The sequence below is a fragment of the Cetorhinus maximus genome, chromosome 3 (assembly GCF_964194155.1).
Source record: "Cetorhinus maximus chromosome 3, sCetMax3.hap1.1, whole genome shotgun sequence".
NCBI classification, from domain to species: Eukaryota; Metazoa; Chordata; class Chondrichthyes; order Lamniformes; family Cetorhinidae; genus Cetorhinus; species Cetorhinus maximus.
The window spans coordinates 110548124-110573564 of NC_135881.1; positions in this window are offsets into that span (position 1 = coordinate 110548124).

Sequence of the window (25441 nt, forward strand, 5' to 3'; positions counted from 1 at the left end):
GGGAGTTCAGGATGTTTACTTATTTGAAAGGTATAATGATGTGCTTTTTTGTTCATTCGTTCATGTTAGTGTTCAGTGTTGTACTCACCAATCTGTGGGACATGGCTGAATTTGCAGGCTCAGCTGGCCCTCCCTTCTATGCATTGTAAAGGGCATTGTCCGAGAGCACTCTCAGTGGGGATAATTGAAATGCTGTAGGTGAATTCAAAGCCCTGCAAGGGCTCTGCCAGCCAACACCCTGAGATATAGTACATTCAGGCACTACTGACCCCGCCCTTTAGACCCCTCATTTTTTTACCGTGACCTTTGACTGACTCTCCCCACCACCTACCCCATCCCCCCACCGCCCAGGACGCCAGGTCCTTCCCAGTTCACTCCTCCATGCCCCTGGCCACACCCTCTGCCCACCCTCCCCCCCGCACCCTTGAATCCCTCTTCCGCTTCTCCATGCACCCAAACCCTAAACTTTCAACCCCCTAACCCTCACATCACCCTCACCCCTGACTCACCCTTGCCAGTCCTGAGCCTCCATGCAAGTTGCCATTCTCCTGCTCCCCTCCCTTGTGCCACCAAGTTCAACAAAGAAAACCGCTGACCTCAGGCACAACAGCACGAAGCTGATTGGTGCACACTACCTTTAAACAAACATAAACCAGGTACCACGAGATTCTCATGTGCCGCTGACTCTATCTTGAAGGTACGTGTAACTAAAAAAGCTTCTATAATACAAGCAAAATACTATGGATGCTGGAAATCTGAAATAAAAATAGACCCATATGACTCTGAAGACTCTGAAGTCCGTAAGGCTCCGAGATCTGAAGAGGAGTCATACAGACTCGAAACATTAACTCTATTTCTCTCTCCACAGATGCTGCCAGACCTGCTGAGTTTTTCCAGCATTTTCTGCTTTTATATTTTATATTAAAAAAACTTGTACGCTAATGAGTATTCATAGCATGCAAATGTATTACAGGTATGAACCCGCCACAGGACGATGTGAGGCTCGAAATGCCACAAACATGCTACTGACTTCATCTCCGCATCTCAACCTGCCATCAGGAAATCAAAATTTTGCATCTCACCTAATTCAGTCCCCATGCCCGCCTGGTATCCCACTTTTGCAGGGTTCCATAAAATACCCCACCCCCCGCCGCCCGATGGGAGGGAACCCACAGCTGATGGAAAATTAAGGGACCTTAACTATTTAGTTAAAGGCAAAATACTGTGGATGCTGCAAATCTGAAACAAAAACAAAAAATGCTGGAAAAACTCAGCAGGTCTGACAGCATCTATGGAACTCTGAAGAAGAGTTAGACGGACTCAAAACATTAACTCTGTCTTTCTCTCCACAGATGCTGTCAGACCTGCTGAGTTTTTCCAGCATTTTCTGTTTTTGTTAACTATTTAGTTATTATTTTCCTTATTTTTCCAACCTTGGCATCCATGGTTGTGTTAATTTCAATGCAGTTAACCCAAAAGTGCCACACTTGTTGAAGTGATAATTCTATGATAATATCCCCACAAACAGGCTGATTCACGTCATTTTGAATACCTGTGCGAATTTCTGGGCTCATAATGATTGATTCAGTAATTCCTTCTGAAAAACCTTCCCCTTTAGCATTCACTGTTTGAATAAAATACTGAACAACAAAAAGCAACAGGTTAAAATGAAGGATATTAAACATTAATTATGATTCACTGTATCTGTTGGCCTGTAAGGGCAATGCAAATACTGAATCTCATTTTTTTTTACAGAGGCATTGGGGTAGATCTTGACTTTGTGTGGTAATGGAAATGAATTTCATACTGCTGATTCACTCTGACCTGTTTATTACATAAAGTCAAAACTTACCCTATTGTCTTTTACGAAAACATGTTCAGCCAATCTTGTTTAGCTCAGAGACGGAGAAAAACTGGAATGACTGCACACTGTTTGTATGATGTCAACATCACTCTCAAGTGAAGGAATTGTGCATTTTGGCATATTTAGCCATCATCTTGTGTATTTGTCGACAAACCGATGGAGGTTTCCTAAACATTTTCTGACATGGAGGCTGATAAGGTAAAACTGACAGCTAACTAGTGCCATAAATTAAATTATTAGATTAAAAAATAATTACAGATAAGGAAGGCCATCCAGCCCATTTTAATTTGTTCATCCAGTTAGATCATTACAACCTCCACTGTAACAGCCAATTATTTCTGAAATGTTTCCAGAGTTTCTACTATCACTGTCTTTGTCTTAAGAAGTTATTCCCACGTTGATCACGCATTGTGAACAAGAATTTCCTGATATCAGGCCTAAAATTACCTTCTATTCATGTAAATTCTTGTTCTCATCCAGTAATTTAAAGGAAAATTCCAGGTTAGCTTGATTTATTCTCTTAAATTATATCTAATCTTACATACCAATGATAGGATCAACTCTTTAGTGTCTGTTTTCTAGGCTGAAAGCACATCTCACCTGTATAAAACAAAAACAGAATTACCTGGAAAAACTCAGCAAGTCTGGCAGCATCGGCGGAGAAGAAATCAGTCAACGTTTCGAGCCTTCATGGCCCTTGGGCAGTTCTGCCGAAGGGCCATGAAAGCTCGAAACGTTGACTGATTTCTTCTCCGCCGATGCTGCCAGACTTGCTGAGTTTTTCCAGGTAATTCTGTTTTTGTTTTGTTTTGGATTTCCAGCATCCGCAGTAGCTTTTAGCTTTTTGTTTTTATCTCACCTGTATATCCTTGCAACTCAGACCCCTGCACAGAAGATAAGCATCCTAGCTCTTCTCTGCATAGCCTCCCCAGCACACGAATGTCTCCCTTCTCTCTTGATAGCCAGAACTAAGAACAATATAAAAGAAGCAGTCTGATCTGGTGCTCGGGGTCACTTGCCCAAGCTTTTCTGATACCTGTTGATGGCAGGTGAGATTTTTCATGGCAAATGTATTTTCAGAAAATTTCAGACTCTCTCCCCAGAAATATTGTCCTGTGCAGCGACGAGCACAAAGTTCACATGTACAAACAAAATAAGTTCCTTTTGATTTTAATGTTTACTCAAGCGTATTGCTAATTGGAGCGAGATCCTGCTACATAACACACACCAGGATATCAGGATGACAGACAATACTTAGAACTGGATTTGAATAGAATACAATAGAATTAGTAAAGCCAGTTCTCAGCTTTGAAGTCTTTAAATAGATAACCACAAAAGATACCAAAATACATATGCCAAGAATTCCATGGAGCCTTACTCACTCCACCACTATTTTCTGGAAATGTGGTGAGAAGCTAGTTTATCCCATTCAGCAAATTTATAGGGAGCAGAGGAAATAACATTTCTCTGATTCCACAGTGATTGAAAGCATTATGGTGCAGATCAGTGCAACATTGTAAGGCCAAGACAAAGGCATCTGTAATCCTATTTAAGGCAACTGACATGGTTTCATCTAGCGTCAACATGGCCATAGTCAAGGTAAGCATGGACACACTTGATTGCAGCATTTTATGTTTGAACTGGCCACTCTACCAATGTAAGAACACATCATCGCACTGCCATGTGACACCAACCCACTCATGCCTGAGGTGGTCTCCTCCATTCCCCTGACAATCATGGTCAGTGTGCAAGGAAGGTCTGTCAGTATCTGTGCCTTGTTCTCTGCTGCTCAAAGATTCGCTTATTCAGGACAGTCCCTGAGATGCAGCATCTTTTTTCAGCCGAATAGAGCTTGGAGAAGACTGTCCTCCAACACAGACTCTCCATTGCTGCCACCACAATCTGCTCCAGCTCACTTGTGAAGTTTTGAGTCGCCAGGTAAAACCCAAATATCTGTTTATGTGGTCCCACCCAAGTGCGAGTATTTGAGCTTGTACACAGTCTGCATGTGTCCTGTGATAGTGCACTCTCAAAAGGAATCAGCTCCTTTGAGGAGTCATCATTTGCGACCCCTAGCAGTTCCTGCTGCACACATTCAGGCCCTGGTGGCAATAAAATACCTGCATTGGTACTGCTAAGATCAGAATGTTGCACCTTATCATTATGAAGATGATCATATTTCACTTGCTGTTGAAATCAATTCAGATCATCTGAATGTTGCAAAAGCAAAACACTGCAGATGCCTGATATCTGAAATAAAAACAGAAGTTGCTGGAAATACTCATCAGAACTGTCAGCATCTGTGAAGAATGAAATAGAGGTAAAACATTTTAGGTTTGTGACCTTTCATCAGAACTGAGAAAAATTGGAAATCAAATAGGTTTTGAGCAAATGAAAGTGGGGAGTGGGGATGGAAGAACAAAAGGGGAGGACTGTGATAGGGTGGAGGGCAGAAGAGATTAAATGACAAAAGGCTCCATGCCACAGGGCCAAAGGGACCGATAGTAGGTCAAGTAAAGAAGGAAAAGATGTGTCTCAATGAGGTGTGAATGGCAAGATCCTGAATAGCTGCCGTATGAAAGCAAAGAACAGGAAATAAGAGTAAAACAAGAGAGATAGAGAAAAAACACAACAAAGAAAATTAAAATAACATGGAGGTGGATGTTATGAATTAAAATTGTTGATCTCAATGTTGAGCCCAGACTGCAATGAACTGGCCAATCAAAAGGTGAGGTTTTGCTTCTCAAGCTTGCATTGAGCTTCACTGGAACACTCCGGGAGGTCAAGGACAAAGAAGGTTAGAATGGGAGCGAAATGGAGAATTAAAATGACAGGTGATTGGGAACTCAGGGTCATGCTTGCAAACTAGTTGTCATGAAAATCAGATTACATACGGGCACATTGAGCTTTTTTTAAGGAAGACCTGTGTTTTTGAAAGTAATACAAGTAAAGACTGATCAAAAGCTGGCTGATAATGTAAAGTCTGGAAAATTCCTATGTGAATTAGACTGATGGACCTGTCCTAAGAGAATATGGAATGTCGCACCTGAAAGGTGTCATGGCCTTCTTCAAGCAGAGACACTTAAAAGGGCGTTAGGAAAGATGCAAACGATTGAACTTTACTCTTCTGTTATTGCAGAGGCAAAAAACTGATTTGCTCATCTCAGCAGTCATCCAAAAATCTATCTCCTGTTGGTTTATATCTCAGAGTATGTAAAATTGTCTGAGATGAAAGAAAAATGGATGCTGGGTGCAAGGCATGACTATTTTCCCGGAAAAACTCAGCAGGTCTAGCAGCATCTGTGGAGAGGAACACAGTTAACGTTTCGAGTCCGTATGACTCTTCAACAGAACTAAGTAAAAATAGAAAAGAGGAGAAATATAAGCTGGTTTAGGGGGTGGGGGGGGGGGACAGATAGAGCTGGATAGAGGGCCAGTGATAGGTGGAGATAGCCAAAAGATGTCATAGACAAAGGGACAAAGAGGTGTTGAAGATCTTTGTCCTTTTGTCTATGACATATTTTGGCTATCAAGTACAAGAAAATGTTTGTCTCACTTGGAAGGCCTTGAATGATGAGAAGGATAGAGGTCAAAGGGCAGGTGTTGCATCTTCTTTGCTTGCATGGAAAGGTGCCATAGGAAAGGGAGTGGCTGGGAGCGGACCAGGGTGTTGCAGAGGCAAAGGTGAATGAATGCTGGGAGGGAAGGGCAGGGAATTTTTGTTTGGTGGTGACATCACACGCTGGAGGTGGCAGAGGTATGGTCTGTGGGTCAGTAATAATTAATTGTGTTACCAGATACCTGGAAGCTCCCCACCTCCCCATCTAACAAAGGCCAGGAATGCTGAAACTATACTGCCCAGCATCATCCACATTTATTAACTGGGAAATGCATGCCCTCCCCTTCAGTTCTCTGTTTCTCTCTCTTGCTTGTGTTTTGTGCTTTCTTGTCTTGTAATGAGGAAAAGAACAGATCTCTGAGTGACCGTAATGACCTGCACTCATCCGATGAATGGAGTACATTTGGTGAGGGTCACTATGAGACAGTGGCATGAAATTGCATAAGGAAGAAAGTGAGTAGGAGTGGTGGATAGATAGATGGAGATGTGTGGAAGTGCAGAGAAAGGGAAGAGGGCTGAAAGTGGGTGGTGGTCAGCAGCTAGAAGGCTTTTACATTCTCAGGTACGTCTCTTGAGATGTTGATCACTAAAGTGAGAGCCAGAAGAGTCAGATTGCTGGGTACTGAGAGCAGAAAACCCACAAGAAGGTGGCGTGGGTTGAATGCAGAGACAGGAGTGCAACCCGCACTACTCTAAGATGTGTTACACAGTGCAGGATGGGCTGCAATGATCTCACAGGCATGGTAAACGTAATTAAGGACACTTTTCAATATGCCTCATATAGAACTTTCACACAATCCCTTATTTTTCAAATTCTTTGGCTCTGCTATTTTTTTGGAAGCGAATTGGGAATGGGGGTTTCTGAAATAACAAGGGACACCTGAAAGTAACCTCAATGCAACTGTGGCTTTTTACCTCAGCCAGTATATTAGCATTTTACTTTCAGGTTTGCTATTTGATCAGCGGCAGTGGGCATGATGAGGATTGGCATGACATGATCTCAACTCTTGTAACTGAGGGGCCAATCAAAGCTGCAATTTGGAGGAGGTGGGGGAATTGGTACAGAGAGTGGAATCGTCCCAGATTTGCACTAAGTGAGGTAGTGGGCAGGAAAAGCGTTGTTTTACCCGCTGGCTGTAATGGCGGCTTCTCACACCGTATCGTCCCAAACCAACCACGTTAATAATACATTCCCAGTAAGCGTGCCCTTTCAATGGCGAGTGGGCTCTTATTCACCAGCCATGCCACTTCATCAACCCGGCCGCCATATTTAAAGTGCAGTCACGCGCATACTCCTCAGTGCTTCCAGCCCACGGCTGCTGCACGGAAGACATGGCCCTGAAAGGCAAAAAGACTGCAGCCCCCAGGTTCAATGACATGTCACTCGAGCACCTTTTGGATGCAGTGGAGGCCTGCTGTGATGATCTCCACCCCCTCTCTGGCCACAAGATGGGCAGCAACATCACCAATCTGGCTCGGGAGGCGGTGGCAGCAGTGGTCAGCGCCATAGGTCCTGCAAAAGAGGATGGTCCTCCAGTGCCGCAAGAGGATGAATGGTTTCATTCCACAAGGGTAAGTCACTCTTCTCATCACTCTCAACTCACACACTGACAAACCCATCACACATCCACAGGGACTTCACTCACTGCCAGTTCAAGGGACATCACCATTCACTCTCTCACAAACACCTTCGTTGTACTCATCCTGTCCATGGGACGACTCACCACCCACATATGCCAGGCATACTTGTCATCTGTCCTGGCTGGCATCCTGTTACACTCTCCTCATCTGTATTCATGCAGGACAAGCTGGCACACAAGAGGGAGAGGTTGCAAACTGATGGAGGAATGCCTGAAATCAAGGTCCTCACAGACTGGCTGGCGATGATCTGGACTGCTCCTGTGCCGACGGTGAGGTCGGCGGTGCTCTACAAAGTGAGGATCCAGCAGTGCAACATCCATCAGACAACCATGAATTACCTGGAAAAACTCAGCAGGTCTGGCAGCATCGGTGGTGAAGAAAAGAGTTGACGTTTCGAGTCCTCATGACCCTTCAGCAGAACTGAGTAAAGTTAGGAGAGGGGTAAAATATAAGCTGGTTTAAGGTGGGGGAGGGGGGGGAGGGAGGTGGGGGGAGGGAAGTTGGGGGGACAAGCAAGCAGTGATAGGAGCAGATAATCAAAAGATGTCACAGACAAAAGGCCAAAGAGGTGTTGAAGGTGGTGATCTTATCTAAGAAAATGTGCTAATTAAGAATGGATGGCAGGACACTCAAGGTACAGCTCTAGTGGGGGTGGGGTGGAAAGACTGACAGGGTATTACAGTTATAGATTTAAAAATAATGGAAATAAGTGGGAAAAGAAAAATCTATATAAATTATTTGAAAAATTAAATGGGAGGGGACTGACAGCCATGCTGTGAGTGATGTGTCCTGTTTCACTGGCCACTGCCGTGCGCTAATTATCTCCCTTTGCTTCCGCAGGCACATCTGGGAAACCACTGACAGAGCCCATGACCCAGGGCTTGCACCCAAGCCCCGAAGACACCTTGGAAGAGGAATCTGAAGGCACCCTCCTCGAAGTCCTGTAACAGCGCTCACCCACACCCTCCAAAAGCGTAGAGGCACAAACATCATTGGGACGTAGATTTAGAGTAGCCTCGGGATCACAATCTGGTGAGCACATCACACTGTCTGATCCACAGCAGGTGGCGGCAGGGACTCCCCAGGTCCCCAGCACTCGGAGCACTGCTGGAGGCCAGAACATTGCTGAGTCCGAGTCAGATGCCGAGTCTCTGGACTCGGTCATGTCATAGTTGCTGGAGCTGCAAAAGCAAGCTCAGGAACATCAGGAAGGGATGTCCGCTGCACTCCTCAGATTGAAAGGCACGATGGAGGAGTCTGTTCGCCTTATGTCTGAGGTGATAGCGCCAGCAGGCCAAGGCACCGAGGTCAACACTGGCATGATGGCCGCCACCATGGAGACCTTGGACGTTGCTCCTGCACTGCTGCGTGGGCTGAACTCAATGCTGCCACCATAATTGGGCCTCCAACAGTGTGTATGCAGCTCGATCTCACTCCAGCTTTCCCTTGGAGAGTCAGCCAGGGGCCCTTGGCACCCATAGGGAGGAGGATCAGCAGGTGTACCCCCCGGGGCCATCTACCCAGATGACTCCGGGAGTCTCCAGCCCATCTTCCTGTGACCTCAGCAGCTCCATCTTCACAAGCCGAGGAGGGTGCCCTGCCACACAGCAGGACCCCGAAAGCAGGCCGGGGCCCACCAGGCCTCAGCCCTCTAGACGACTCCTGTCAAGGCTGCCTCCACCTCCGCTGCAGGTGTCCGTGCAGCACCTAGATGTGGCGTCTGGGTTAGGAAGGTTAAGAAGATGTAGTTGCACATCCTGGGCATGGGTGTTAATCACTTGTACATTATGTTTTCCATGGTAAATAAACTCTCAACAATGTCTCCCTGTCTATTGCTCCTTGTTCTGATCAGCTATGTTCATGTCACTCAGATGTGAATCCTTTCTGCACAAGATAAAGGCGGGTGTCTCAGTCCAGGGCCTATTCTGTGAGCTTTGTGCTGCCCTCAGACCAAAGTGATGGTCCGGCCTCACACTCACTGGACACATTACTGATGCCTGCACCTCAGCGGTGTTTGTCATTGCTGCCAGAATGTAGTGGGCAGGCACCACAGAGTTCTCTCATTCTCTCTGTGTGCTCTCAGCACCTTTAAGGTGGGGCTGGCCTCTATCTCTTCAGCATCTGTGACCAGTGACACGGTGATCCTGAAGTGCTCAGGTGCTGAAGGCAGACAAAGGATCACGTGCATTTAACATTTCATGGCCGTGTCTCCATGACACGACCCTGATCACAGAGCGCAAGTGAGCTGCTCTTGGCCAGACAGGAGTCAAACATTCACAGGGGCTATGTGAGGATCTATGGTGTCTCTTCACTGCATGTCATCATCATCCTCCACAAATCTATCAGCTATAAGGCCTCCCAAGCAAGCCTGGCTCATCTGGCCAGTGCAAGGGCCTCATCAACGTCATTGTCGCCTTCGCGGACCTCCTCACCCTCATTGCTGTCAAGGTCCCCCTCATCAGAGCAGACCTGAAGCTCCTCCATCTCCTCGTCAGCCAGCTCCTCTCCCCATTGTAGCACCAGGTTGTGAAGGGCGCAGCAGGCGACGACGATGTGTGACACCCTCTGTGGACTTTATTGCAGGACCCCACCATATCGATCCTGGCACCGGAACCGCATGTTCAATATCCTGATGGTCTGCTCCACCAATTTATCAGTTGCAGCATGAGCCTCGTTATACCTTCGCTCTGCTGCAGTCTGAGGCAACCACATGGGTGTCATCAGCCTCTTCCTCTGTGGGTAGCCTTTGTCCCTGAGGAGCCACCTGTGCAGCCTCTGTGGACCCTGGAAGACGTCAGGGATCTGTGACTGACTGAGAATGTAGGAGTCATGGACACTCCCTGGAAAACGTGCACAGACCTGAAGGATGCGTTTGTGGTGGTCGCACACCAGCTGTACATTCAGCAAATGGAAGGCCTTGCGGCTGACATTGTTAATCGCTTATTGTGACAGAGATCTGAGCACCACATGAGTGCACTTTGCACCCATGCGAAACCTGAAATGTGGGCAAATCGAATCGATCTTGCATCCTGGCTCTCCTAGTCCCGGGCAAAATGCACAAATTTGTGTGCCCTCGTGAAGATGGCATCTGTGATCTCATGGATGCATTTATGGGTGGAGGCTTGTGATATCCCACAGAGATCACCTGTGGAGCCCTGAAAGGAGCCACTGGCATAGAAATTGAGTGCCGTTGTCGCTTTCACGGTCACTGGCAGTGGATGTCCTCTATGGCACCAAATCCTGCAGTAGTTGGCAGATGTGACCGACTTTTCCCTAGGTATGCACAGTCTTCAGCAACACTGGCTCTCGGTCATCTGCCGGAATGAAAGGGGGCATCTATAGGCCCTCGGTGTCGTTAGGCGCTGACCAACGATGGCTCGCTTTGGCTGTTCGGCGGTGTGTGTGGGAGGTGGAGCCGCCCTTTATTCCTGAGGTTGCTGCTCCTCCTTCTGCATAGCCAGCCACCTCAGTCACTCTCTTCTCCATCGTCTTCACTCTCTGTACACCATGAGGCATACCGCTAGGACACCAGGCTCCATGCTCCTGGTGTACTCCTCCTCCAGGATGAAAGACAGAGATGCGTGGATTAGCTTAAGTGCTCGAAGAACTTCTCTTGGTTAAGTCTGAAAGCACCTTAACGCATCCCGGAGAGTGTTGGCCACCACTTGAATGGCCAGAGATTAGTGCGCTGCATGGCTGCCCGAAACCCCAAACACCTCTGCCCCATTCCACCTGACTGATTGGGCGGCAGCTTTGCCCATTGGACTGCATGCTGTGCTCTCAGCTCAGGTGCAGGCATTCTCCTAACCCACACTCCAAGGCTGCGCTGTTAGCTTGAACCACGGGTGAGACTTGTCTAAACCAGGATGATGACATTGTATGAGACTGTGATCACCTCCACCAGTTACTGCTCCATGGCCAGTTTTCGCAAGGAGATTGTGCAACTTGCCCAGTCATCCAACTGTTCTGATGTCCACCAAAACACTCATTAGTTTTCAATCTGTGCCCGAGGGGTGAAAAGCTCTGGAACACTTGGTGGCACTTTCAGGCCACTGGGTTTCTTGAGTGAGCAAATAAGCTAGAGACCTGACTCCATGTACGTAAATGTAGCTGCATCTGAACTGTCTCAGCTGCAGAGGAAAGGTCACTTTATATAAGGTTTCCCTAATGCGTGGTTGCCTCCCTCCCCCGCACACCCCACCTCGCATGTGCTTTTGCACTACCATCAACTGTAGGGCAGACCCATCCCCCACCCCCCACCAAGTCACCTTAACCGCAGGGCAGCCCTTGCACCTTGCCCCCTCCCCCCCACCCACTCATGGATTCAGTGGTGGAAGTGCTTTAATGACCTAATTAGGTCAGGAAAAATGAACATCGTTGCACATCCACTATCTTCTGCTATGTGCATTACTCCAGTCCCTCACTCTTCCCTTGTCTAGCCTACAGCATTACATCATTCCTCACATCACACGTCCCTTGTACACAATCGCATCCCTTCACTCACCCCCATCCACCCCAGCTGATGCTGCTTCAGACATTGCTGCCATTCTTCCTTTTGCAGTCAAGTTGCACTAAGCAGTTCCAATCTCTAAAAGGTTATACACAAATGATACAACCTTCCTACCGAGCAAAGGTAAAGCAATGTGCGGGGGGCGGGGGGGGGAGTGTTAACATTCTAAACCCAAAGTAGAATACATAACTACAGAACTTGTTAAAAAATTAGAGGATTGCTGTGTCTGTCTTAACAGCATCTACATTGGTTGCAAGGTCATTCAGATAGTCCTGAGGACATGAAGGATGTTACTTGAATGTAAGTACTTTCATTATTTTTTACTTTGATGTGGATTTAAATCAGATTTTTCTATACAAGGGAGAAGATTTTTTTAGAGGATGAGTATTCAAAAAATCATGTTGCTCATGAAAATGTATTTGCCATTTCTCAATTAGTTTCATGATTAAGACTCAGCATAACAATATTATATATTCCCCACAATGAACATTGCTGCAAGTCTCAGGATTATAGATTAGAACACAATACTTGCATATGGATAAACAATTGTGAAATGCTGCGCTTAATTTAATAGCAGTGTGTCATGAAGTTATTAATGTATATAATACTATAGGAAAATATTTTTCTCTTAAAATAGAGGTTTAGTCTGTGGGTTTGTCTTAATTGGATTAAAGCCAGCTAGTCTGGGTGCTTTGATGTGTACAAGTTTTGAGATGTAAGAGAGATAGAGTCCACTTGCATTTTTTGAATAGAGCATTCAAGAAGTGGGGTGAAAATTGACACCTATCTAGCAGATACCAGGCAATATGTTTATATTACTAACAAAATTGGTATTATGAAAGAGGTTTTATTATAAAAGGTGGAGTTCAAAGAAGTTGGTGATACAATGAGAATTTACATTCAATGAGTGGTGCTGGATGTAACTTCAGCAGTTTTGTGTGTGCAGGGCAGAGGCAATGTGAGATCAAAAGGCAGCTGTAAGACTTCAACTGTTTCCACAGGAACCAAAGTGAAAAGAACCTCATTTCGAATTCATAAAGTGAAAATGCTTTGCCTGGTGTTTGGTTAAGTCTATGGGTTGCTGTTGCCTTAATGGGGATTAGTTTGGGAAATTGTTAAAAGTTATGACCAACAAGATGGTGGATGGCCCGAAATGCCAGGAAGTGGGATCGGGTTCACTTCACTCAGGCGAAGTGGGTGGGGTTGTTGCTGAGAGCAGGGCAGGGTGTTGACATGGGGGTGTTCCTTGCAACCATGGGAGGCCCTCCTTAGTCCACAGAGTGCCAAATCAGGAGTGTTGTGTCAGTAATACATGAAAAAATTCAAAATCTTTATTCTTTTTGCTATTTTTTAAAATGGACTTTCTGCTGAACCAAAAAAAATGACTGCTACAAGTCACATGACCAGAGAGAGTTACAAGGACAAAAGAATCCTCCTCGCATCATCGTGGAAACTCACACCCAATTGTAAAGACATTATAATCACGAAACCAGGGGACTCGTAGATCAAAACTTGTTATTCCTGAAGAGCTGTTAACACACTCATCTCATACCTGGGCCTGTCTAGGACCATTTAAATGAGGGCACCATGGATGTCATTTGCATCTTGAGAAACTTACCCCTTTAGCAGCATCAGAGGCTTTGCCTAGACAATGGCTTCCTGTCGTAAGACCTTCAATATGGATGGTAACTCTTTCAAAAGCTAATGACTGGAACATTATCAGTCCTGAAATCAAAGCCAGTTCCAGACACTGGATAAACATCCCTTTTGAACTTATTGTGGTGAAAGAAAGTCACATGGCTTGACATACTTTAAAAATAATTCAATTAACCCTCTGCTTATGGACGGTTGGTGAGAGGAAAGAAGTGCAGTTTGCCAGCTCTTCTTTCTGTAACAGGAGGGTACCCCTGAGCCAGCAAGGAGGCTGCCAGCTCTTACTGGGCAGTCTGTCCATATGTCGGAGGGCCCAACGCACTGTGGTAGAATGCCAGTATTGGTGGCATGAGGTCCTTAGATGGCCTTTAATTGGCCACCTAAGAGCTTCAATTGGCCTCAGGGCATGAAGACTGCCCTTAACCTTCCCACTCTTGAATCAATCAGAGGACGTTGAGATGGTGATGAGCTCTCCACCCCCATCCTTCACCCCCACTAATTCCATAGCACCCATCACCTGTCAGCCTGCTCCCATGGGCTGGATTAAATTCCACTTATTGGCCAGAATTTTCACGTTGGCATGCGGGGATGGGCCCTGCACATCGACGCATAAATGGCATGCAGTAACGTCGGGCGAGTGTCGCGATATTTTGGTGAGCGTGCATGCGATGATGTCCAATGCATACCCGCCATTAATTAATGGGCCAGTTAAGGCCCTTGAGCCACTAATAGACTATGATTTTTTGGAGCCCATGCGATCTCTCAGGTCGATGCATGGGGGCAACGGGCAGGCAGGTAGGCCACATTTTTAAAAACCTCATCCATGGGCGGGATTAGAGGGGTGAGTGGGCTCACTAGTGGTCCTTGGGAGACATTAAATATTCAAACTTACTCCTACTTGCCTTGTGAACAGGACAAACTTCAAATTTCTTCACAGCTGCTTGGACAGGAGTAACAGACTTCAGGTCAGGAGTCTGGAGTAAACATAATGCTTGGGGCCTTGCTGGTTTCAGGAAGCCTTCCCTTATCCTGGGAATGGGAGTTGCACTCTCCACTGGAGGCACTTCCTCTGAGGGGGAAGGGAGGGCCAGAAGGGGGAGGAGGCCAGGAGTCCATATTCGGCCTCCAGGGGAGCCACCTTTGGGAGGAAAGGCGCAAGAATCTAGGGCCAACAGGAAGTGCAAGGTGGAAGGGGCTGCAGAAGATGCCACTATCCTGCTGCCAGGGTTTATAGTTGGCGAAGCAGCTACCTCAATATGTCTGACGTGCAGTGCCGAAGGAGGCTCTGTCTCTCAAGGGAGACAGTGACCTCCATCTGCCAGATGATAGGCCCTGAGATCTGCGCCAACTGTGTCGGTGGGCACCCCATGCCAGTGGCGTTGAAGGTCAAGGCTGCCCTCAACTTCTATGCCTCCAGCTCTTTCCAGGGGTCGGTGGGTGATATTTGCGGAGTCTCCCAATCAGCTGAGCACAGTTGTGTCAAGCAGGTTGCAGGTGCCTTGTTCAGGCGTGCATTGAATTTCATTCACTACCGCACGGACGAGGCCAGACAGACAGAGAGAGCCAGAGGCTTTGCAGCGATTTCTGGGATCCCCCATGTCCCAGGGTGCAATAGACTGCACACATATGGCCATCAAGGTGCCAGCAGGTGACCCGGTGCCTTTGTCAACAGGAAGGGATTCCACTCCTTGAACGTGCAGATAGTGTGTGATCATAGGATGCAGATTCTGCAAGTCTGCGCAAGGCAGCTCCCACGACACCTATATCCTCAGACACTCCCAGGTGCCGAGGATCTTCAGTGCTCCAGCCCGGCTAGATGGATGGCTGCTTGGTGACAAGGGCTATCCCCTCAAAATGTGGCTCATGATGCCTCTCTGCCATCCAAGAACACAAGCTGAGCAGCGGTACAATAGGAGCCACACCTCCACAAGGCTGTGGTACAGAGAACCATTGGTCTTCTCAAGGTGTGCTTCCGATGCCTGGACCATTCAGGAGGCACACTGCAATAGCCCCCCAGATTGTGTGTCGCTGATAGTGGCTGCATGCTGTGCTCTCCACAATCTGGCGCTGGAAATGGGGGATGCAGTGAAGGAAGAAGATGTAGATGCAGATGCTCCAGATGCACATGATGAGTCCAGTAGGGAGTCCAAGGATGAGCATGCTCGGGAGAACGCTGAAGGGATAGATGGCTACGCGGGCAACCCCCAGGGAGGCAGGGACACCCAAGAGGCTTTAATCCAACAAACCTTCAGCTAGCCCACCACAGATGGACTTCCAAAACAAGCCAGGTCTGCAGGTTCCATACTCGATACCTGAGAGCAACATTTGCCTGGTCAGCAACATTAACTATGTGCCTTGTCAATAAAGCTCAATGACAAACAAGTAACTGATAACATCATGGGTTCCTCTTCATCTGCAGAAGTAAGGACTCACTCTGAGCCTTGTTCACAAATGAAGCATTTAATGAATGTAACAAATAAAACAGAAAAGATGCTTAATTCGAAGGAGTTGAGCTGCACGCCAAATTATAATCAACTAATAGCGGAGCAACATAAAACCACCAGTGAGAACTGTGGTGTGTCTAAGGTGCCTTAAGCTTACGTTTTCGTGTGCTACATCTAGGTGTTCCCCCCTCGCTGCCACCGGCATTGGAGACAGCCTGCTCACTCTCCTGTCCTGTTGGCCTTGATGACCTTGGCTGGCATCCTCTGGCCTTTGGAGCCTGTGCTGGCCCCGCCTAGGAGGGAGCAGCCAGTGGCACGGCTGGCATCTCCCCAGTCGCTGCAGCTCCATCGGATCCCACGGTCAATGGCAGAGTGGCAGAGGAGCTGCTGTCCTCATCCGGAGCGCCCTGAGAGGAGCCCACAGAGATGACAGGCAGCTCGTGCGCCAACGTGAGGTCACTTCGGACCTCCCTGCTCACCACTGATGGATGGGCACCGAGCTGGGATACTGGGTGCCCAATCCATCTCCCACACTGACACTGACCAGCTGAGGTCAATGCCGCTGTGAGGGTTTGCAGGTCCGGTCGCAATCCCAGGAAGTCCTGATTGTTCTCCTGGAGGAGCCTCTCCATGAGAGTCGCCACCCTCTCCATGGAGGAAGCATTACGCTCGGCCATGAGGGTCAATGCATTGCTGATGCTCCACATGAACTCCTCCATCATGGAGACCAGGCCACGCATTGCCTCATGTATCTCCAACAGATCTTCCCGCAGACCCTGCTGCACTTCCAGCATCTACTGCCTCAGGGACGACTCCAGAGGCACATTATCAGCCACCGACTGAGGATGTTCCTGGTCCCCTGCAGTCCCCCGACTGCCGGCGCCCTGGGCACTCTCTGCCTCTGCCTGAATCTCAAGCGAGTGTGAAGTGCCCTCAACACTGTGCCCCAGAATACTAGCCGACAATCTAATCCCCACCGAGATGCTAGTATCTGTGCTGGTGCCTGCCTGGCTGAGATGGTGTGACGCTGGTAATTGTAATTGTTCTGGGCCCTCAGGTGTTAGTGGCGGCCCTCCTGCCTCCTCGTCCCGGCCCTGCTCCGATGAGGCTGAAAGGAAGAACAAGGACACTTGATTAGTTGAATTCGAGACAATGTCAATGTGCATACCTGGCCCCCAGATCATTATGCGCTCCTCCTTCCATAATCAATGGTCAACCCCTGTTGGAAGCTTAAATCACTGAACATTCAACAGTGGAATGGTTGCAAGAACAGACATGATGACCTCAGTGCACGGCACTCTTACCTCCCCCTGGCACCCCAGCCTCACCGTTACCGGTGGACCTGGGCGCTTGGCACCTTTCCAGCTCCATAGCCTCCTGCTCATATCTGGTTATAATCGCCAACTGTTCCTGTAAACATCTGCTCTGCATTATTGTGTGCAGTCTTCTCCTGAAAAGGAGAGAGGAGCAATGATTAGTCCTGTACCTGGATTGCCATTGCATCCCTGCCACCCCCACCTGAGTGAAACATTGCAGGCCTCATGTGAATTGTGACCCTGGAGCAGCCATACACTCACACCAAGCAGCCAGGGCTGACCCCCTTGCACAGATGCTACCTCCATCACATTTGCCACCCACACTGTATGACCTTCCAAAGCAACGAAGCACAACCACATGGTATGCCAAGGGTAGCAGATGGGTGGCTGCCCCGCCACCTGGAAGTTCCCCTCCCAGTCAGTCAACATCCTGACTTTGACATGTTTCGGTGTTCCAGCACTGCACATAGGTGCAGATCCTTGAGGTCGCCCCCAAAACAGTACTGTGGGTGTGAGTCTACCACATGCAGCGGGTACAGAACCCAGCTCAGCACAACCCTCTCAAGGAGAACTAGGCATGGGCAATAAATGCTGGCCCACCCAGCAAAGGCCACATGCTGTGAATGATTCATTGCAGTAACTACATTCAGAGTTTGGGGTGGGGGGCCAGGGGGTGGGGGGAACCTAGCTGCTGTGTTAAGTGATTCGTGCCAACATGGTACTCACCCTTTCCAATCGCAAGAGGTCATTGAAGCGCTTGCGGCACTGAACCCAGGTGCATCACACCACATTGTGTGAGCTGAAAATTTCAGCCACCTCCTCCCAGGCTTGTTTGGTCATGTGCTCCTCCGTCTCCTCCGATCCCTCGGCACGAGGACATCACACCGTGTTGCCGCCCCTTTGAGGATGGCAGCAAGGCACTCGTCTGAGAAGTGAGGGGTGCAGTGCCTCACCAACCTGCCCTCCTGTCTGGCCTGCTCACGAGCAGCGCTCTCAGGAGCCCTTCTGCTGGCCATTGTAGACAGCCTTTGGAAGGCAAACCTGCACGCTCTTTAAACAGGCCGCTGGGTCGCCATTGGACCCGGCTGTCATTGGACTCCTGCCACCGCCCGCCCCCTCCTGCTGTCTTCAGGAGCCATGTTTCGCATTGGGCAGGCCTTAATTGGCCCGCCCACGTAAATTGGCAGCGCGGAGCCGATTGCGGGCAGCAACCGGCTCCATGCCCGCCCGCACCCGGTCCCGACCGGCCCGACCAACAGGGAGGAAATTCTCTCCATTTTGTGCATAAACAACTAGAAACATTTTCCAAAATTTGCTTGAATATTGTGCTTTTCAAAGTAACATCTAGGCAGCTTTAAGCAAATAAAGGAAACGGTAGTATGGTGGTTATGTTACAGGACAAATAATCCAGGGGCCTAAACAAATGCTCTGGCAATATGAATTCAAATTCCACCATGACAGCTGGAAGAATTTAAAGTCAATTCATTAAATAAATCTGATGGTGGAGGCACTGGAGGAAGCTGGTCTCAGTAACAGTGATAATGAAACTAGATTGTCATAAGAACCCATCTGGTTCACTAATGTCACTAATATCCTTTAGGAAAGGAAATCTCCTGGTCTGTTAATACTGCAGCACCAAATTTCATAGAGGGTTACATATCTCTCCCCCACTGGCTCTGACTAAACTTTGGTTTAAGGGCACTTCTTTGGTCTCCAGAATTTACTAGTGACTCCAGACCCACAGCAATGTGGTTGACTCTTCGCTGCTCTCTGAATGGCCTAGCAGTTCAAGAAGGTAGCTCATCACAACCTGCTCAAGGACAACAAATGCTGGGCTTACCAGCGATGCCCGTATCCCACGAATGAATTAAAACGAAAGGTACATTCAAGGCCAACGGCAGTAAAATCCTTCCAATGAATATGTGGAGAATTTTCTTCCCGTTGTGGGGTTGTGTGGGGGCGGGCATGGGCGGGCATGTGCGTGAAAGAACAGAGGTGCCCCAGGGAGATAAGTTTTAAGTTTTAAAAGTTTTAATAAAGAAGAAAAAAAATTAAGACATGTCCCTGCATGTGACAGTGTCACATAAGCTGGGACATGTCAATGAACTTTAATGAAAAAATTTATTTAATTTATAAACCCTTCATGAAACCTCATCCCACCCATGGATGAGGTTCCATGAAAAATGCGAAAGCCGCCTGGGCTCTTTGCCTGCCCACCAAGCTTAAGGTTGGACGGGCAGCTTTCTCAATAGGCTTAATTAGTTCATTAATGGCCTTAACAGGCCTTTGACAGTTCGACGGGTGCACAGCTGAGTCAGCTGCGCGCCCGCCGAACTGAAAATCTTAATGACACGCAGTGACGTCAGGATGCCCGCCCCATGTCACCCCGCATCATTTTATGCCTCGGCGAGCGGGCCCCACCCTCACTCGCCAAGCCAAAGATTCAGCCCCATGATTCTAATTCGCACTTCAAATTAAAATTCAGAGTAAGTCTGTTTCTGTTCTTCCTCTTTCACCAGAAAGTGATCTGATTATCACTTCCTTTTTCAATAATGTAAGCTGATAGAGAAGCTATTGAGATTTACTTTCAGGTGTTCTACGTGAGAAAACATACCTTGCTTCTTCCCCTTTATGAAATGTTTAGCCTTTTGAATTGAGAATGCTTTTAATTTTATTTTTTAGTGCAATTCCATAGCTGAGATGTTATTTTCAAACAGGCATTTTTTACTAGCCCAGCACTCATTTATTGCTTGTTTTCTCCAAAATGTGTTTTGTGATGTAAAAATTTAGAATTGCTTTTCGATGACTTATTTTTGTTCTATTGAATGAATATTATGCAATGTGAAAGGCATCCAGAACCACAGGATCACAGAACTGTTACAGCACAGAAGAAGGTCATTCAGCCCATCATGTCTGCACGGCTCTTCAAATGAGCCATGCACCTAGTGCCTTTCCTGCCTTCTCCCCATAACCCTGCACATTCTCCCTTTTCAAATAATAATCCAATTCCGTCTTGAATGCCTCAATTGATTCTACATCTACCACACTCTCAGGCAGTGCATTCCAAATCTTAATCATTCCCTACATGAAAAAGTTTCCCCCTATGTCTCCATTGTTTCTTTTGCCAGTTACCTTAAATCTGTGTCCTCTTGTTCTTGGACTTCCAACAGTGGGGAACAGTTTTTCCCTAACTACTCTGCCCAGGCCCCTCATGATTTTGAATACCTCTATCAAATCCCTTCTCAGTCTTCTGTTCTCTGAGGAAAACAGCCCCATCTTCTCCAATCTATCAATGTATCTGAAGGGATTGGTAAACATATTATGGGTTCATTTATTAAGACTAGGCACATGAGAACATTTATACATAGATATAAAACTTGAAGGCATTAGAGCTGTGTGTGTGTGCGTTTGTATGTGTACTCTGCTGAAAGCAAATGTGAAACTAAGACTAGATCACATGATGTACTTCCCTTCAAGTGATGTCATGCTGCTATCCCTTAAAGTTATATTACAACTATTACAATATTGCCTGTTATAACTTGCCTCAAGATTTAAGTTGAGTGTGCAGATATATTTTCTGCTTCTTCATCAGTTCATCTTCTGTTATTTGCTGCTACTGCCTGTTTTCTGCGTATGCCATAGCAAGACACCCTTTGCAGGATAAAATTGGGTTGCCGCATGTATTCCTAGCTCCTGAGATATGTTGCATCTGTCAGACACCAAAAGAGAAAAACTTACATTGTACTTCCTTGATGTTACATATTCACTTACTCATTTCATTTATTTGCTTAATGTTTTAAAAAACATTGAGGCCTAATGTGGTGTTCTGATTAATGCACAAAGATAGCTCCTGTAGCTTAGAAGTAATCGGCAGGCCAGAATTTTGTGTTTGATGTCCTTGGCGTATTATTGAACATTTTACTGCAATAATACGGCTTGTGTAGACACTCTCAAGGGCATAGGAAGTTAGAACTCACCTAGAAAAATAATATAAAGAGCCAAAAGAAATCTAGAGTAAAGTGCAGAAAAGCTCAGTATTTTAATGGAAATGTTGACTCATTTAGTTTAATTGGCTCATCCAGTGTTATTGCCAGCAGGATTTCACCAGCCCCTTTGATAATAGTGCAAAATGGGGAATATTGAATCAAACGCCCATTACTACTTTGCCCTATTTTCCTTCCCATCAACTTCAATGATATCCAGCCCACCATTTTTCACTATCGCCAAAAGTTAAAATTACCCCCTAAGTGCTTTAGGGTTTTAAAATGGAAAATGCTTGAACATCTGAAAAGGAAACAGTGTTAACATTTGGGTGTGAGTCTACAACAGAAATCAATTCTAAGGTTTTGTTGATTTCTTATTTCTTCTGAAGTTCCATGAAAGGAGTTTGCATTAACTCTGAAGCATTAACTTATCTTCGCTGCAGATGCTGACTGACTTGCTATCTATTTCCAGTGTTTCTTGTTTCTTCAAATAAATACTGCCTCCTTAAGATTATTAAACCTTTATATCCTCAATCAGGCAATGACGCAGCTGCCTCTAGAGTGCTATATGTGTTTAAGACAATGTCAGCCCAGTTTTGCTGAATGCACTAATATAAAAGCAAAAAACTGCGGATGCTGGAAATCCAAAACAAAAATAAAAATACCTGGAAAAACTCAGCAGGTCTGGCAGCATCTGCGGAGAGGAACACAGTTAACGTTTTGAGTCCGTATGACTCTTCAACAGAACTAAGTAAAATGCACTGCTGGTTGGGATAACCAAATTACTTTTTATTTTCTTATTTAAAATGTCTTTACTCCTACTAAAGAAATTATTTTTTCCTTAAAAAATAAAATTACAGTAGGCTCCAAAAATGCCACAAAAAACAAATACCAGCAAATAAAAATTCAAATTTTCATGCCTGCACTTCGCAATAACTCTTCGCCCCACATTACAATTTCCCTCCCCCTGCTGGGACCACCACTGCCCACTTATTTCCTGCCTACCTCAGTCAAATGGTAATGAGAGGGGCAGGTCATGGATCCCAGTAGGTTATCAGTTATGGTAGCTTCCTGGTACTACTACAGGACAGGTGGAGATAGAGTTGGAAAGCAGTGGTAACTATCCTGATGTACCCCCATTGATGTTACTTACCCAATGAAGCCCACGTGTCTGATCTCTGAATGTTTTGGTCCTTTTATGGTCTTTGCTGACTCATTAGATGACATAGTGGAATCCCCATTGCAACACCACTGCAGTTTCTTGCTTTGCACTCATGGGTTCTCTCTTAATGGGGCAGAATTCCAATGGGAGCCTGCGTTTTATACTTAATAAGACCATCCAGAACCATGAGTTGAGTCTGGGGCTGAATTCCACTCACTCCAGCGGAACTCAATGTGGAGAATCCTGCCTAAATGTCATGGTTTAAGCACTTACTTCTCCTCCTCCACTCAGCAATCTCTAAATTCACCACAGCCCCAGGCTGTGTACTGTAGATTCTTCTCCTGTAATAAAAACCATGGAATGATGGGTGTGGTTGCAGTTTAAGTTGTGACAGGGCCCCATAGCATTTTCAGTCTAACTCCTTGGACAGATGTCCCTTTTTAGCACTTGAATGCAACACATCACATAGGTGAAGGGCATATAAGAAATTCAGAGGTGGAAAACTGTAAACATAAACAGTTGCCTTTTGGCTGTGCAATCCTCCTTGCCTGGTTGCTCTATAAAAAGACATGTTTGTCTTTTGCCCACCTGTTAATGAAAGAAATCTGCCCTCTCTTCACACATCATTAGGCTTATTCAGATCTGTTTTTAAGCTATCTGTTCTCTTCATTATAACAGTACCAGCTTCTGCTCGTTTTCTAGGTTGGCATGTGTGTCTCTAGGGACCTGATTAAATGAACTTCCTCTAGATAGTTTCTCTGAGAAAGCTGTTTACTGGTTATAAAAAAGTGCCTTCTGTTTGACAGACCTTCCTGAGTGATCAAAGAAAAGCAAAAATGAAACATTATGTTCTACTAAGATCAGACAGATCTGAGAAGACAAAGGTAACCTTTCATTTTCCTTAATAAATTAACATTGGTTGTCCTCCTGGGTCAGAAAAATTGAACATATCATAAGTCTATGCTTGTTACCAGAACATCAAGTTCCTCATTCCTGATGTAGGGGGAAGCTGGGACACGGGCTTGGCTCCTGAATTCTTCCTCTCTTACACCCCTGCACAAATCATAGCAGTCACACAGCTCCTAGGACAGAATTTTGCCCTTGGCAGGCGGGCTCGGTGGGAGTGGACGGAGGCAGCCTGTGATCGGCACCGGACCGCGATTTCACACTGGCAGATCAATTAAGGCCCGTCCAGCATGAAACTCAAGCGGCAGCGCTGAGCGCTGCTTGTGTGAGGCGGAGGGGGGGTGGGGGGGCGGCGTGAGGAAGGCAAACGGGCCGAACATGAACCTCACGCATGCGCGCGAGAGAACGCTGCATAATCTCCCCGAGGCACGGAGCTGCCACAGGGAGATCAAGCGTTTTTTAAAAAGAAAATGAAGAAAATAAAAATTTAATAAAATATGTCCCCTCATGTGACTCTGTTACATGAGCAGGGACATGTTATTAATTAAATTTTAAAACTTTTATTTTATTATTATTTGCTTTGGGACCCTTATCCTGCCTGTGGATGAGGTGTCCAAAAAAATGCAAAGGCCACTTGGCCTTTTCGTCTGCCTGCCAACTGTTAGGTTAGACAGGCAGCGAAAAAATTAATTGAATTGATTATTTAATGGCCTTAACAGGCCTTTTAATTGTCGGCGGGTGGGCTGCTGACTCCGGTGTGTGCCTGCCGACCGAAATATTGCGCGACTGCGCGTTGCTGTCAGCAAGCTCGGCCGACATCAACGCGCGTCATTTTACTCGAGTGAGTTGGGCAGGCGCCCGCCTGCCGAGCGAAAATTTCTGCCCCTAGAGTAATGTAGATGGGAACCAGGAGATTTGAATAGATATCCGAGACTTTTCAGACTTATGATTTATGTAAGAAAGGTGCTATCAAATCTAATTTCTACCTCTATCCTTTTAATTTCTGAGTCCAAATCATTTATGTATGGTAGGTGATAAAGCATCTCGGTGAGACACCATTTTGCATTTTTTTTTCCTTGATTCCACCATTTATTTCTGTTCTTCAGCCATCTTTCAATCCATGCTGGTATCTGGCCCCTCTCTTCACAAACTGTGACATTTGTCATGAATGTCTTATATCGCATCCTATCAAGGGCATTCTGAAAGTCTATGTTTAACACATTGCCTTCGTCTACTCTGCTTGTTACTTTTTGAAATAACTCACTCAATTGCATTTTGCTGTAAAAACCATGGAGAGGCTATTAGGCTCACCAACATTATGGGGTAAATCTGAAACCAACTTCTGGCATCTGCACATGTGCATTTAAGCACTGAAATCCAGAAGATTCTGTCAGATACACCCTGCTCCTCTGGAGGCTGCACCCTTTCAGGCCTTGAAGATAGGCTCAGCATTGAAATGATTGCAACACTGTAAAATTGCTGTACTTGTCCACACTAAAATGATACAAAAAGATTCGGGACTGAGTTTTTAACTGGGTAACTGATAGTTAATGCTGAACAACCTCTGTGCCCTAAAATTGGGTAGTGTTGGTAGTTTCTGTGTTACTGATGCATTTTAATGCCAAAATGCCACCTGTAACATTTCCACTCACTGACAGTGTGGCTCATGCCAGATGCCATCTTGGTGAGGACAGTAATGTGGGTGTTATTAGTGTATGTGAAACAGGCATGCAGAGTAGGCACATCATGACACCAGTTTTAGTCTCACCCCTCTAACCAACACCTCTCTTGAATGCGCACTGCTAAACAGACATGTGGCAGCATAAAGGACTGTCCCCCATACCATCTCCTGCCAGCATGAGTTAAAGGAGTCTTCAACAGCCTGCAGGTCTATTGCTGTTTACTTTACATTGGCTCTGTTTGAGTTTGTAGAAATGTCTGTTGTCTTGAGGAGTTACTTACAGTTGGTGAAGTATGCAGGGACTGGTGTTGCATGTGGAGAAGACATAATTGTGATTCCAAAGTCTCTGGGTATGCCACTTGCTCCCAGTCATGGTTGCTATAGTATTAGATCCCCTTGGGCTGCAACATGAGACCAAGATGGTGAAGAGGCAGGAAATAAGTAGTGGAGGGAGGATGAGGAGGGCGGAAGGGGTCTCAGTTCCAACTAGGTTTCTCCAGTAGCATTATTCCCACCTCCACCTAAGCCTGGAGCAACATGTTTGGCATCTGTGATTCATGAAGGATGTGGTCAGAGACCCTGAAGCTACAGAAGAACATAAGAAATAGGAGCAGTGGTAGGCCATTCAGCCCCTTGAACCTGTTCTACCATTCAATAAGATC